Source organism: Eptatretus burgeri, chromosome 4 (genome assembly GCF_056783735.1).
Source record: "Eptatretus burgeri isolate ZD-2024b chromosome 4, Ebu_testis_v1, whole genome shotgun sequence".
NCBI classification, from domain to species: domain Eukaryota; kingdom Metazoa; phylum Chordata; class Myxini; order Myxiniformes; family Myxinidae; genus Eptatretus; species Eptatretus burgeri.
In genome coordinates this window covers 97,694,672-97,709,719 of record NC_140964.1, presented here as the reverse complement: position 1 = coordinate 97,709,719, position 15,048 = coordinate 97,694,672, and the positions used below count along the sequence as shown (strand labels likewise).

The 15,048-nt window shown below is 42.0% G+C and overlaps 1 protein-coding gene across 1 annotated transcript in view; it reads left to right on the top strand.

Moving 5' to 3' along the window:
* Positions 1-7,318: 7,318 nt before the first annotated feature.
* Positions 7,319-15,048, top strand: part of LOC147028729 (spectrin alpha chain-like) — a 69,728-nt gene continuing 61,998 nt past the window's right edge. Inside the window, exons 1-3 of the mRNA XM_085879407.1 lie at positions 7,319-7,463; positions 10,770-10,908; positions 10,997-11,074. The gene's annotated coding sequence lies outside the window, so the exon portion shown is untranslated. The remainder of the gene's footprint in view (positions 7,464-10,769; positions 10,909-10,996; positions 11,075-15,048) is intronic.

The following is a 15,048-nucleotide window of genomic DNA, read 5'->3' as shown; positions in this document are numbered from 1 at the left end:
CCATCGGTGCACAAAATGGCAATCTTGAGTCACACCAGTTATCACACCACACGTCTGAATCATGGTTGCAAGGTTGTTTGATTACTTGGTTGCACACGGTAGCCGAGAATCCAGAATGGTCTTGTTGCTGAATGACCCACTGTCCTTATTTTACATTGAGGTGGATATCATCATGACTCTCGGACAACTTTATCATCTCTGTACCGAGCATCGTTTGTTCTATCATATGCAAGAAGCCACGGCATCATCTCTAAAAATGACTCAACATGACAGTTCCAATTAGATTCTCTTGTTGCCCGGATGAAGCGGTTGAGAATGTCGACAATGGTGATGCAAGATGACCAAAAGTGGAAAGTGAGATATGCAGTGCACTGAGATTCAACAAAAGAGTTATAAATTTGTCGTAGTTCAAGGAAATCATTTGGGACAATGAGGTTCTTGAACAAATTTGAGGGGAAAGTATCAATCATGTGGGTGATAACTCTCCACTTTCCTACAGTCAGATTCACTGAGGGATTCGATGAAGGTGTATATAGTCTCTTCCTCTGCAGAGAATGGAAGTGCATAACACAAATACGTGTTTCAGAAAATAAAAACGATGATATCGTTTGACACCACCATCGATTGTTTCTGCCTGAATGAGTTTGTCCCTCTGAAAATAGCCACTAACTTTGGATCTCTTCTCCACCTTCTCACAGATGACACAGACCCATGGCAGGATGTTCACTGATCTTCTAGCAGCAGATGCAGTGACATTTGACTGAAAGGCGTTTTCCGTTTTTTTGACCGTGGATTGATGAGCTGAGGAGACACTTCTCCACCCTCTATATCTGGGGTATTGTGCCTTGTATTGTCAGTGATATTCATGTCTCTGCTGGCTGTGAGCAAGAGGTCAACAGACGTCTGGGTAGGGCCTGGGGAGTCATGGATTCACTGGATAATGGGTGTGGCGCTGCCAGTACCTGTGCGGGAAGACGAAAGTCTGAGTCTTCAGGTCATTGGTGCTTCCAGTCTTGCTCTATGGATGTGAGACAGAGAAACCTTTGGTACCAGGTCTCTTCGGAGAATCCTTGGCTATCGCTGGTCGGACTTTGTGTCCAACGAGCGATTGCTGAGAGAGATTCAAATTAGATTTGTTACCTGCACAGTCCGTGAGCATCAGCTGCAGCTGTATGGACATGTGGCTCGTTTTCCTAACGCTGATCCTGCTCACCAGATTCTCTCAGCAAGGGAGTCTCGTGAGTGGAGGAGGCCAATGGGCCGACCACGTGCCTCGTGGTTGCAGCAGGTTGATCGGCATCTCAAGGAGATAGGGATGGGCCAGCCATCTGCCTGGGGGATGGCCAGACGGAGGCCCCTGGAGTCCACCGGTGCATCCACTGGCAGAAAGTGGACGCAGCGACGCGCTGCTCTGGCGCATGCTCCCATATCTGACCTGACCTGACCTGTTGGCTTTGCCGTTAGGGTGGCTGGCTTGGGATCTTAGGGTCCTGAGTTTGATCCCCTTTCTGTTGAAGTAACACCAGGTAGGGTTGACTCGGTCTATCATTCTTCGGAAGTTGGCAAAATGAGTACCAGTGTACTCATAATATGGGTGTGATGATTATTCCCTTTCAATATGCTGGTTAAGATGATGATGCTTAAACCAGAACAAGCGAAATCTCACTCACATTAACAATATAATGACGTGTTATTAATAAATTCCGGCTGATGATTACTTCTTCGTCATCTCCCCAGCGGTTGGTGAAAGAAGAAAGAAAGATTTAATGGTGCTGAGCTGCTGTGGCTTTAGAATGGCATCAAAAATGGCGAGCAGAAAAGGAAAACTCGTTCGTTTCAGTCATGTTTGTTTCACCAAACAAACGAAATCCACTTCCCTCAATCGTCTTGATAAAGTCGAACCAAAAGTCACTTTTAAATAACGACGTGTTGAGTGACTCATGAGTTGGGATGAGAAAGACTTTTACGTAAAGGCGCGCGAGATTCCAACATGGCGTCACCCCAAAAACACTCTCAGGAGTCCTCGGCCTTTTTAACATCCCGTGGGTTGATTGGCTCTCTGGAAAGATTCAACTGATTGGCTACCAGAGTTCACGTGTTTAAAAAAATTAATGAATTACTAAAGGCCCGGTCACACCTTGACGTTTTAGCCAGCGACGGCAACGTATTAAAATGTATGTAAAACGCTGGCTTACGTTGAACTTTTGATGTTTTTTTTAAAGATTCGGACGTATTCATAGCGACTTGGTCTTATGTATAACGCATTGGTAACTACACAGAACGTTTCGTTGTATTATAGATAACTTATACCAACGAATGCTGAACCTGTTGTCGGCCTACACAACCGATGCCCAACGATAGTCTAACTCAGGCATAGCGCGTTGCACGCATCGCCGACGATGTCGTGACGTAGCCTATTAAAAGGCTGACGCACAACGATTCTAATCATAACTGCCGTAGAAATGGAAGTGTCAACATCGCGGTCACACCTTGGCGATCTTGCCAGCGTATGCCGACCTAAGAAAAATGTGTCTAAAACGTTGAGGCACGTCAAATACGGTATGAGTAAGTTTGGTACGAGTAGAACGCTAAGTTTGGTACGAGGCGAGTAGAACGCTAAAGTACGCTATCATACGTCGTAGTAAGTAGAGTACGCCAAGAAATTTTAAACATGTTCAAAATTTGACGACGTACTCGGCATATGACACACGATCCGCATGCGATGGGGATAAGTTGTACACACGATATGTGGACGCTTACACACGTCCACAAAGGCTACTTATAAGCTACTCATAAGTCGAAACACGTCACGGTAATGTCTTTTTTACGCGAAACTTATTTCTAACTTATGTTTGACGTGCTTTGAACCAATTGTGTACGTAGTCCCAACACACATCGACGTATGTAGACGTATTCCAATGACGTCTTCCGGTCGACAAAAAAAATAAATGAACGTGTTTCTAGCTTACAACTGCCATATAAAGACGTGTTCCCAGCGGTTTTGGGAATTGGTATATAAAAATGGTGTTCATAAAAGGGGAACCCAACAGTGTTTTTGAGTCCTTTTTTGAGTCGATGTCCATGTCAGCAGTAACAGTATCAGTATCAGTATTAGTATTAGTAGTAGTTTGTTCATGTTGGCAGTAGTAGGTGAGTGTGAGGGGGAGGGTGTGGGTTATGATGGATCCTCCTTGCGTCTGCGTGTCCACGGGTAGGAGACATCTTTGCACCATTGTTCGAAGTTCTTCGCGGCTAATTTTTTATGGGGCTTTTTCAACAATGAGCTATGGCTTGTTTTTACGATTTAGGTCTATTCATAACGGGTTGGACAAATGCACAATGAACTAATAATGTGCATAGAGTGCTTCGATAATTTATAGATACGGTATACCAACGAATAATTATCGTGTAGCCGGCGTTCACAAACTATGCCCAACGATAGCCTAACTTATCCATATCATGCGGCAGTTTATCTTTGCCGGTGACGTAGGGTTTGCTATTCATAGGCTGCCACTCAACGATTTAAATGGCTGCATCTCCACTATTGAAAGTAGACACTTGCGCTCAACAATTGGATTTTTTTTACACTCAACGACTTTTAAACGGTACCACTCAACTATTTTCATTGTTTACAATGAACGATTTAAATTGCTGTCACTCGCCTTTGTTTTTTGACGCTGGGGTTTTGAAATTTGAAGCGTTTCTTCTGAACGTGTTAAAACGCTCAAACTCGACTATTTTAAATAGACGCTGCCGATGGACAATTGGAATCATAGCCAAGCTAAACATCGAAGTGTGAACATCCTCGTCATGCCGAAGAAAAGTTTGAAGAATGCTGCAAATAATTGTCCTGGCCGTGGCCGTGGACGCTGACGCAAGGACGATCCATTATGCCGACGTCTTTCTGCCTATGAGTAACTTAAAAGTAACGTCTGTCGACGTGTGGCAACGATCGCGTAACGTGCCAACAACACGTTAATCATAGGTTAGAAATAAGTTTCGGGTACGCTAAACATTACCTCGGCGTGTCTCAACTTATGATTAACTTACAAGTAGCATGTGTTGACGTCTGTCAACGATCGCAGACCGTGCATACAACTTGTGGCCAGCGTAGCGGAACGTGTGAGTCATACGCCGGCATACGTCGTGAAATTTCAAGCATGCAAAAATTTGAGGACAACCGAAAAGTACAACGTTTAAAGCCAGCGTACAACGACGTATGGCAGTGTTTTTCAGCATGCTCTCAATGTTATCAAAACTTACCCATAACGTATTCAACGTGTGCCAGCGTTTTAGAAAAAAAATTCAAAAATCGGCATACGTTGGCTTAAACGTCAAGGTGTGACTGGGCCTTAAGAAAATGATTAAGTCACGACTTGGGTATTGCATCAGCGGCCACAGTGTGCACATGAAGAAGAACAAAAAGATGTGGTGTATTTTGATGAGCACGCTTAGCAGCTCGATTTAATCTCATTGATTAATTAATTATCAGCAAACCGCATCTTACGTATCCATGACCATGACGGATTGTCTCTGCAAAGAAATGCATCATCAAATTATGTATAAATCAATATTAACTTTCCCCAAATAAGTTATCTCTCAAATCAAGACTGTGATGAGGGGCAGTATTTCATAAAGGAGACTGGTGTCGACTTTGTGTATCTGATGGATTTCATTAGATGCTGTATTGCTCCAAATTGTCTTTCAAAGGAGCATCTTTGCTCACCCATAGCAGAATTTTCAGATGAGAAAAGTTTATTGAGTCATTGTTGCATTGGAGGAGAATGTGTTGTTGTAGTGCCAAGGGTTCTCAAATGGTGGACCGCGGTCGACGTTTCACCCCGTGAAAAGACCTTTGGTGTTTATACATTCAGCCCAACATGATAAATGATAAACGCTGGAAGGGATTCTTGCAGGAGGTGATTAACCTTCAAATTTTTATCGATTTAACACGGTAAATCCGACTCAGGAGGAGGTCATTCGGCCCATCATGTCTGTGCTATACCAGCACCAGGGCTGTGTTCCATTAGCAAGCAGCTTGCTATCGCTTGCCAAGGGGCTTGCTTGATTCAAAGCATTCAAACAAGCACTTCAAAGGAACGTGGACTCGACATTGCTTAACAAGACAGCGGTCTCCATGGAAACCATGCTATCGTGGTACTTCAGTAAATGCTGTCTGGGACATCCATTAAAATTTTACTCGATTCTCCTGTGATAATTTCCCCAAACAAATTTATTGTGTTCACAGCAGCTACAGAGGACAAAGAAGAGGGAAAGAATGATAAATACATGGGGAATCAGAAGGGTGAGCTCCCACCAAGTTTATATCTATAGAACCTACCACTGTGAATTTGGAAAGGGGGGTCGAGGGGGGGGGTTACATGTTTGTAGATCTTAGGATGAAAAGTAAAGTAAAACCAGGTTTAGTTGAGATGGTAACAAGGTAGGAGTCTTTTACTCAGAGAGTAGGCCTACACCGAGTTAATGAGTCGTTTACTTTGAGAGTAGAGTAGTTAATGCATGGAATGGTCTCCCTGGAATGCAAGCGGCAGCAGAAACAGTAGAAAAGTTTAAATTGGGATTAGATAGGTACGTGGAAGTTATTGGGGATCGAGGGGTTTCGGGATTTTGAATATGGATGGGGGATTGTGTGCGTCTGTCTGTGAGTGTCATGTCTGTGAAGCTCTCATCAAGATCTGGGGGGGGGACATCTTTTAATGTAAAATAAATCCATTCCGCCATTTTATATTTTGGCACCCTTGGATATCTCTGGGCATGCCACATTGTCTCATGGCAGCCCTCCCTCCCCTCGTTACTCCCTCCCCCTCGTTACTTCCTCCCCTCGTTACCCCCTCCCCCTCGTTAATCCCTCCCCCTCGTTACTCCCTCCCCTCGTCCCCCCAACGGAATTGCGTGGTTTTGATGGATATATTGGGTGTGGCGCAGGCACGATGGGCCCAATGACCTCCTCCGACGTCCAGTTTCCTTGTTTTCAATGAGGAAGCTGAGAGAGTCGAGAAGGCAATGAAGCCAGTATCAACTCATATGAGGAAGAGACTCGTATATCAACAAATACTAAAAATCCATGCACTCGTCTCGAAGCTGTCCAGCCTGGGTTCGAATCCCGACCGAGCCGCCATAAACTGTCATCCCGATGTTTCACGGGCAGGGTGATTCATCATTGCGTGTGTCGTCTCTCGGATGGACGTAAAACTGGAAGTCCCGTCAGCCTACTTTCGTTGGTGGACGTTAAAGGTACCATGGTAGTCTTGGTAAAGAGTAGGCAAGCTATCGCCGGCACCCTGAACAAATTACAAATTCCTGTCATAACCTTCGTCGAACCGGCATGCCTGGCCAGCCGGTTCATGAAAGACAATTGGGAGTTGGGACAAGCAAGCTTGACCCGAACGACCCCACAAGAACGTGGGAATAATTGTGGTGAAGAAGAAAAGAAGAAGATGATAGAAAGAAGAAGAAGATTAATAGGAAGAAGAAGGAAAAGAAGAAGAAGAAGAGATGATGAAGAAGAAGAAGAATAAGATGAAGAAGAAGAAATGAAGAGAAGAAGAATATGAAGACAATGAAGAGGAAGAGGCTGAAGAAGAAGCACTCGCAATATGATGCAAGAAGAAGCGGGACAAGTTAATGAATGGTTCACGATGTGATTCCTTCACGACGGAATGGTGAAGATCGATCCAAGGCATTTCTCCACAGCCAAATACACAGCATCAAGAGGGCATTCACTCAAACTATCTGAGGGAAGAAGTCGCTTGCATGTGAAGAAGAATCTTGTTTTGTAACCGGTATTCAGTGTTTGATGATTGAAACAGTGATTTAGCCAAACGTTGGCGGGAGGAAAGGTTTTATATTCCGTGTAACCCTCACACAGTGTGCATCGCAAAGTACTAACCACACATTAAGTGACCGGAACCACAGGACAAAACCCTTTAAATCCCGTGAAACGATGAGGGTGATGAGAATGTCAAAAAACCGGTTTTGATTTTAAAGCGGTGTATAGGTTGACGAGAATGTGCAGCACTAGTTTCGTGCTATTTTTTTTAATATCAGCCTGTATTCTTTAGTTTATAAATTTACAAACATCATCGGCACCGTAAGCGTCTTTCACTGCATCCGTTCGAAGTGTCACTAAAATAATAAGGCGATAGGACGCGGAAGTACTCACGTGGTCGAGTTCAATTTTGGAACACACGTGTGGTAAAACGAAGTCACGTGGCTTCGTCGATTTTTTTTTTTTTTTTTTTTTTTTTTTATTTTTTATTTTTTATTTTTATTTTTTTTTTTTTTTATTTTTTTTTTTTTATTATCCCACGTGTTTTGAAAGGAGGACGCGATTCCGAAGCCCAGCGGTCATTCTCGTCTCGTCTCGTCTCGTCTCGTCTCGTCTCGTCTCGTCTCGTCTCGTCTCGTCTCGTCGAACGATTCACGGCCTATTATGATTTCCAGTAAGTGTTTGTGTTTCTTCGACATCCGTCTGATCGTATTTTTTTATTGTTTGGTTTAATATTGCCGATTAAAATAGTTCATAGACTGTTGTGGAGAGAAGCGGTTTTAAGTGGCACCACAACCTTGCCCCCAAAATAGGGGCAATACCCCAGGTCGCTCACTTGGTTTCATAATCACGATGACACTGAGGAGGAGGTGAAGGTTTGAGGGAATCACGGGTGATGAAGGTTGTGATCAAGTTTCAGCGAAATCGTGTGTGTTGTTTCGGAAAAGAGGGCAAATGATTACCTCTCCTGTTGCAGCCAACGTGTGCTCCTTAATATATATCTCTCTCTCTCCCCCCTTCTCTTTCTCTTTCTCTTTCTCTTTTTCTCTTTCTCTTTCTCTCTTTTTCTCTTTTTCTCTCTTTCTCTCTTTCTCTCTTTCTCTCTTTCTCTTTTTCTCTCTTTCTCTTTTTCTTTCTTTCTCTCTTTCTCTCTTTTTCTCTCTTTTTCTCTCTTTTTCTCTCTCTTTCTCTCTCTTTCTCTCTCTTTCTCTCTTTTTCTCTCTTTTCTCTCTTTTTCTCTCTATCTCTTTTTTTCTCTCCTTTTCTCTCTCCTTTTCTCTCCTTTTCTCTGTTTTCCTCTCTTTTTCTCTCTTTTTCTCTTTTTTCGCTCTTTGTCACTTTTTCACTCTTTTTCTCTCTTTTCTCTCTATTTTTCTCTCTTTTTCTCTCTTTTTCTCTCTTTTTCTCTCTTTTTCTCTTTTTTTTTTTCTTTTTCTCTCTTTTTCTCTCTTTTTCTCTCTTTTTCTCTCTTTTTCTCTCTTTTTCTCTCTTTTTCTCTCTTTTTCTCTTTTTGTCTTTTTCTCTTTTTCTCTTTTTCTCTCTCTCTCCCCCCCCCTCTCTCTCTCTCTCAAACATCGAACATCTCTCTCGTATCGAATGATGATCCTGGAAGAGCTTGTAATTTTACGCATGAAGGACGAGGAAATTAGGAGGCATCCTTATATGCTGAGCTTCAATTGCAAGGACATTAGTCGACACAAGAGATATAACCAGCCAGCCATGTTTCTTCCTCATTGTGGTTCACCTCTTCTGAGAAAATGCCACGATTGGCAATTAACAATTTTGCTGACTGAGAACAAAATATGAAGGATTAATTAATTTCACCATGATGTTTTTGTGACTACAATGAAAATGAATAATCCTAAATAACTTTACTTCGTTCATTTTCTGTTCATTTTTCACCCCTCCATTGGTGAAACAGATGCATTGAAGAAGGCTGCATTAGATATGGACCTTATTGTTAATTTTGTTCATTGTAAATATCCATTCATGGCAACCAAGGCAAGTGAAGCTCAAAAATAAAAACGTGACACTTTTTAAACTCTCTCTTGGAGTGAGTGTCTGACTTGCATCTGAACAGGAAAGTTCATTTGACTATTACTGCTTGGTCGACCTTCAATTTATTTGCGAATCGCACCTTGTGCTCTTTAACCACAAGTACTCAGTTGACCTAAAGCTACAAGCGCACTTCCATCAGATTAATTGCTTCATCGACGTTATTACCCCGCGCACACGAAGTGAAAAGCATGGTGAAGGAATAGGTTTACTTTTGTCTGTCCTTCTGTCGACAAATGTTGTTTTATGATCGAAGAAAAACTCATTTAAATCGAATGCTATATTTTGAACACTTGTCAGAAAACAAACCTGCCATTTAACATTATTTTGGCTCTGAATCCGACCTAATCGCACATATGCAGAGGAGTGAGATTAAAAATAATTCCCCCCCCCCCTGTCTGCCTGCCTGTCAGTCAAACAAAATTGCAAACCATTCCAAGCAGGAAACTTGTGTTTTTAAGGATGTTGTAAAGGACACGAACAGCCACAAAAAGCTAATGTAACGTAAAGTAAGGTGGTGCAATCGCCACTGCATCAATAACAGTAAACTTCCAGAATTGATTTGTTTTATGTGACCTTTAAAATCATTATTTTATTTCAATTGAATTATATACTTTAACACTTTGTGGAGTGATGTGTTCTGTTAACTCTCTTGTTTGTGTTGTATTAGATGCTGCCGAATGTTTATTTAAAGCATGGTCATTGATGTTTATTATCAGCGCTCGAGAACTCGTCTTGAGCAGTAGATAGAGTACTTTAAAAAAAATTTATGCAGGAATCTATGAATTTCTGCTCACACTTTGAGAAAGTTCAGGATGGTCTGGAGTGCTTCCTCACGATAACCTACAAGACCACAGTTGTTTGCAAACTGGAGCTTCTTGATGACAATCTATGACAAGTTTGATATTGTACTTTTTTTGGGAGATTGAACAGCTCGTCATTGAAGCAGATTATATAGAGAGTTCACTGTGGTTCATTCACAAGTATGGTGGAAGATTGATAGCATCGACTTGTTGAGAAGAGAGAGGGCACCAAGTTGCATCCTGGTTTCTTCCCTATTTATAGTGTAGAGAATTTCTCACCACGCATTTGCAACTATTGATTATATCGGGAAGCTGCTGGATGGGTGAAACTGATCTATGATGGTCAAAAGTGAGGGTAGGTTTACCAAAGGACCTCATGGCTCACCGAGTCATAAGCGTTGGTAATGTCTGTTTAAACCCAGTAAAAGTACAATGCTTTCACTTGGATTTGCAGGGTTGTTAACACCATGTTAGAATTTCATTTGGATTTGCAGGGTTGTCATCATCATTTCACATTGCCATTCTGTTCAGAAGTCTTCTGCTTTAGTAAGCAGCTTGTTAAGAATTCTTGCAAGTATCTTGCCAACAATAGAAAGGAGTGATATCCCCAAAATATTGTTGCAGTTTGATTTATTGCCTTTTTGTTCAATGAATGTGACAATGGAGGTAATCCTATAAATTTGCTTCTTTGTTCCACATATTCAGCAGTAAAAATGCAATCGGATTTTATTATTGGTTCAAAATATAACGAGCTGCACTTTTCTTTTGCTCTCATTCCTGTATGTCCATAAAGGGTGCACAGCGTCGATACTTCAAGGTGTCCATGTTTGTTGAAATAATTGTGCTATGCATTATGCTCTGTGTGCAATCATTGTGAAAGCATCCTATGATGTAAATCACAATGGAGTGGTGAATAGTTGGAGCAGTATTTGGCATGAAGAAAAGGGGATTTGGGGAAGATCGGGTGGAAGGTGAATCGAGAGTTAAGTGATGGGAAAGTGTGAAGCATGGAAATGGCAGAAATTTATGAAACGACTTGAGAAGCAGGAAAGGATGTTTTGTTTTTCGTTAAAAAAAAAATAATGGAAAAAAGGATTTGCCAACATTGTGATTCCTTTCAGGAGATTGTGGCACTGGTGATGGTAAAAAAAACTTGGATACGGGTGAGGAAATTCCACTCAGTCAGGTGGAGGACAAACTTCCTTGTAGCATCAATCCATTATCCCTACACATCATGCAGCGTACCCAAGAGTTTCTGAGGTGAGGACATAGAATAACTCGACAATAAGCGATTCTCAATGTATAAGGACAAATAAATGTAAGTTGTATTTGCTACTCCTACTTGCAGCCAGGATGTGGGATCTGATGAGGAAGAGAAGTTGAGTCCGGGGCAAGAAATGGATGGGCGAAAACTAAAGCAGAAAACGTAAGTGTGTGTTTGTAGTGTTTTTTTTTTACATTATGGTTTTCTTGGACTGGTTTGACTTGTAAATAAATAAATGTTTCTTGTTTCCCCCCCCCCCCCAAAAAAAAAAAGGAGAAAATAAAAGTATCAATTGGATTGAAAATCTCTCAGCTGGATTGTATCAATGGGATTGAAAATGAGGAAATTATTTTGTCAACGTTAAACATTTCAAACACCAACTAATTAGCGATTAATGATTTGGCATTAGATTTTGCAGGCAATAAATACTAAAAAATTTCAGCCAAGTACAATCCTGGATGCTTTGCAACAACCTGATTGGTTGGAGTTGCTAATAAAGGACTCATCACCGGCACCAAAGTATGACTTCCCCTGTTTGTGTGTGAAGGACAGTTTGAAGCAAATATGTGTTTTGGGGCCTTTTGCATTTTATAATCCATTTCCCACTTTGTGACCCCTCCCCCCCCTACATCCTCCTCTTCCTCTCGTTGCTATCTCTTACGAAACCCACATTCATTTTTACTTTGACCACTCTCCCACCTCCCTTTTCTTCCTTATCTCCCTCATCCTTTTCGCTGCCTTTCAACCTTAAATTGTTTTGTTTTTTTTTGGAATCATTCTCTCACCTTATCCCCTTTTACTTGTGTTGTATGTAGATGTTCACGTTGCCTTTTAGTCATTATATTTTGAAGCAAAACAGATTTGGTGAAAATGTGAAAACTCTGCTATAATCACAGCTAAAATAACTTGCCTTTTAAAATGATTTTTTACTTTTTATTTTTATTTATTTTTCCTTCAGGTACATTCCACTTGCTCATGTTATGTGCAATCACCCACAATGTTTATAGTCAGCATTTAAGTGTCCATACGATGTTAAAATGCAGGTTTTATGAATTTTGTCAACAAAAGATTAATGAGAAACTATTGTAACCAAAAATCTTTGTGCTATCCACGCTTTTTACATTTCTGAGGATCACCAGAAAGTTTACACAAGGAAGGGAAGTTTTGCAAATCGTAACCGAGGTGATGTTCAAGTTAAGCCATTGACTGGATGTGGAGTTCAAAGTTTTCTTCGTTTTGCAGTAAACCACCACCTCTTATCCTCCCCCATCCAAATCCTTGATCGTTTATACCCCCATTAATCCACCCCAAACCCACCTCCTTCAAATTCCCTGCTGTCCTTCCGGAAAGTCCTTGTAATGTCCATCTTGTATACCATGTTCCCTGCCCCATCCCTCTCCCTTCCACAGATCTTCTAATGTCTCTGTTCCCCACTGTTTTGTCCTTCTCACTCCCGCCCCTCCTGTCTCATGCCTGCCCTTGCTGTGTGTTGTGTGTTAGCTCTCATACGAGCCTCGACAAGGTATACAGGAAAGCAGTGGTCTGCATTGCCTAAAATGCAACAAGACCATTCGTATCTCAGTTTGTGCCCAGCACCAATGAGATGATTACATTGTAACAACCATTTTGATTGATCAATAAATTGCAGATAATTGGGAACTTTGTCTTCAACAACCCAAGATAATGCAATGCGAAACTACGTTGTTTATTCTCACAGAATGATCTGCTTGAAATATAATTAATATTTTCATGAACTTTACTCTCGTGAGTGGAATCTCAATTAAGATTCAAACATTCATGTGACAGAACATACATATAGGTATTTATGTTAAAGGGAAACCCAAACAATATATATATATATATATATATATATATATATATATATATATATATATATATTTTCTGAGAATCATTAGTCATGGGCTCGGTTGAAAGGGGGGGGGGGGGTGAGAGTATTTTTTTCCAAATTTTATTTTTTGCCAATTGGAAAGTGTCTACAAAAAAAAGTCCTAGAGTGTCGATTTTCCATTTTGCCAGTGTCGTCACACCTTGAATCCATAGTTATGCGTACGGCGGCTTTACATAGAGAGACAGTGCTTGTCTCGCTCGGATTCAGAGACTGATCCCAAAGTTATTCGCAACTCTGATGGTTCTCAGAATGTTGAAACTGATCAGTGGGATTTCGAAGAGACTATTGGAGACCTAATTAGTGATGGAAACGCTTTTGGGGGAATTGTGGAGCGGTATCGTTTTGAGCCTTGCGTGAGTGATTCGGAGAAAGAAGGCGGAAGTATTATTGAAGATGAAAACGCTGGTCACATGATCATTTCAGCTTGCTCGGGTTTGATTTTCCATTCAATTGACTGTTTGTAAGGGAGTGATTTTTGTATTGATTGATTATATTGGTTGAAATATTATTCAAGCAGAAATACCCGTCATTGCCCGACAGCTGACACCGCGGACAAAATGGGCAATGAATGCTTTGTCCTTCCATTGCAGGATGACCAGGTATTTTGTATGCTATGGGGTTGTTCCATTTCATACTTTCCCCAGATGCCATTTGTATCTGTGCTGTGTCCCACCATCATGTCCGTGAGGTGTCCATGTTCCTCACCAGTGGAGGGGGAGTGTGTGGGATGTTGATGGTGGTATTGTTCGGGTGGAGGGGGGGGGACTCTCAAAGTTTTAGCATCCTCAGTGAAATCCTCTTGGAGGAGTATGATGATGATGCATGCATACATACTTTCTCTTCTTCTTCTTCTTCTTCTTTCGGCTGCTCCCGTTCGGGGTCCCCACAGCGGATCATCCGTATGATCCGCATAGTGATTTGGCACATGTTTTACGCCGGATGCCCTTCCTGACGCAATCCTGGTCGCCTCTTACAACACAGGGATATGGTACACCTATTTTAACCAGGGTATACACCGGCCCAGTACACTGGTACTCATTTCGCCGACCTTGGAAGGATGACAGGCTGAGTCAACCCCCTGGTGTATTAATTCAGTGGCCCAACGGGGCTTGAACTCAGGACCTTTTGGATCCCAAGCCGCTGCCCTAACCACTGCGCCAACACCAGGCTTCTGCATACATACTTTCTGTCCACAATAAATAGATGGTGGTTCATTTGATTTGTACAAATTTGTGTCGAATAGATAATTATTTTTCAGGTGCTCTTGTGGTAATTGCCAGACAGTGGCAACATGTGTTTGAGTCATCGTTGGAATTGTCCATGTAAATATGCTGGTAGCTGGGTCGAGATGGTGTTAGTTTTCAGTGATGGCTGTTTCTTCCAATTAATTGTGGGAATGGCATCCTTACTCAATTGTGGCAGATAACCACAACATGTAGCCATCTCTATTGCTTTCTAACAGGTTGTTTTTTAATACAAAGTCAAGGCTCGTGTAAGAGCTAATACACAGAAAGGTATAACAAGGCAGGAGCCAAGAGGGGTGCGACAGGGAAGCACAAAATAGTGGGGGAACAAAGACAATGGGATATCTGTGAAAGGGAGAGGGATGGGGTGGGGTACACCGGGTAAATAAGATGGTACTACAGGTGATATGAAGGAGGTGGATTAACAGGGGTAGTAAAGAAGATTTTGGATGGGGGAAGATAAGAGATGGTGGTGAACAGCTGTTTTGAAGACCTGGAGGGTGGAGTGGAATTGAAAAGAGTGTGGGAGTTTGTTCCAGAGGTGGGGAAAAAGAGGAATGAAAGAGTGAAGGTGAGCAGTGATTCCACATTTTGGCAGTTTCACCAGACGGGGGTTTTTGGTGGACCTTGAATGCTCTGAGGAAATATCGGGGAGACAGATCATCGACAGAGCATTGGGGACAAGGCCGGAGAGCAGACTAGAAGACAGAAAGACCACCGACCTGCCTCCGGTTCGAGTGATAGACGTGAAGACTCAGCTTCATTGCGGGAGATACCAGTGATCCTAAAAGCCTTGGTTTCCACAGCGTAAAGTCAGGCTAGGTGTGAGCACCACCCCAGAGGTGGAGAGCAGTACTCCATCAGACTGCGGATGATGATGAAGTTCTCTGTAAAATATTCCGAGCACAAAACAGAACATTTTGCAGGCCCGATCCACATGTGGGTATTTCGGACAAACCTCTTCCAATTTCTGGCAAACTTAG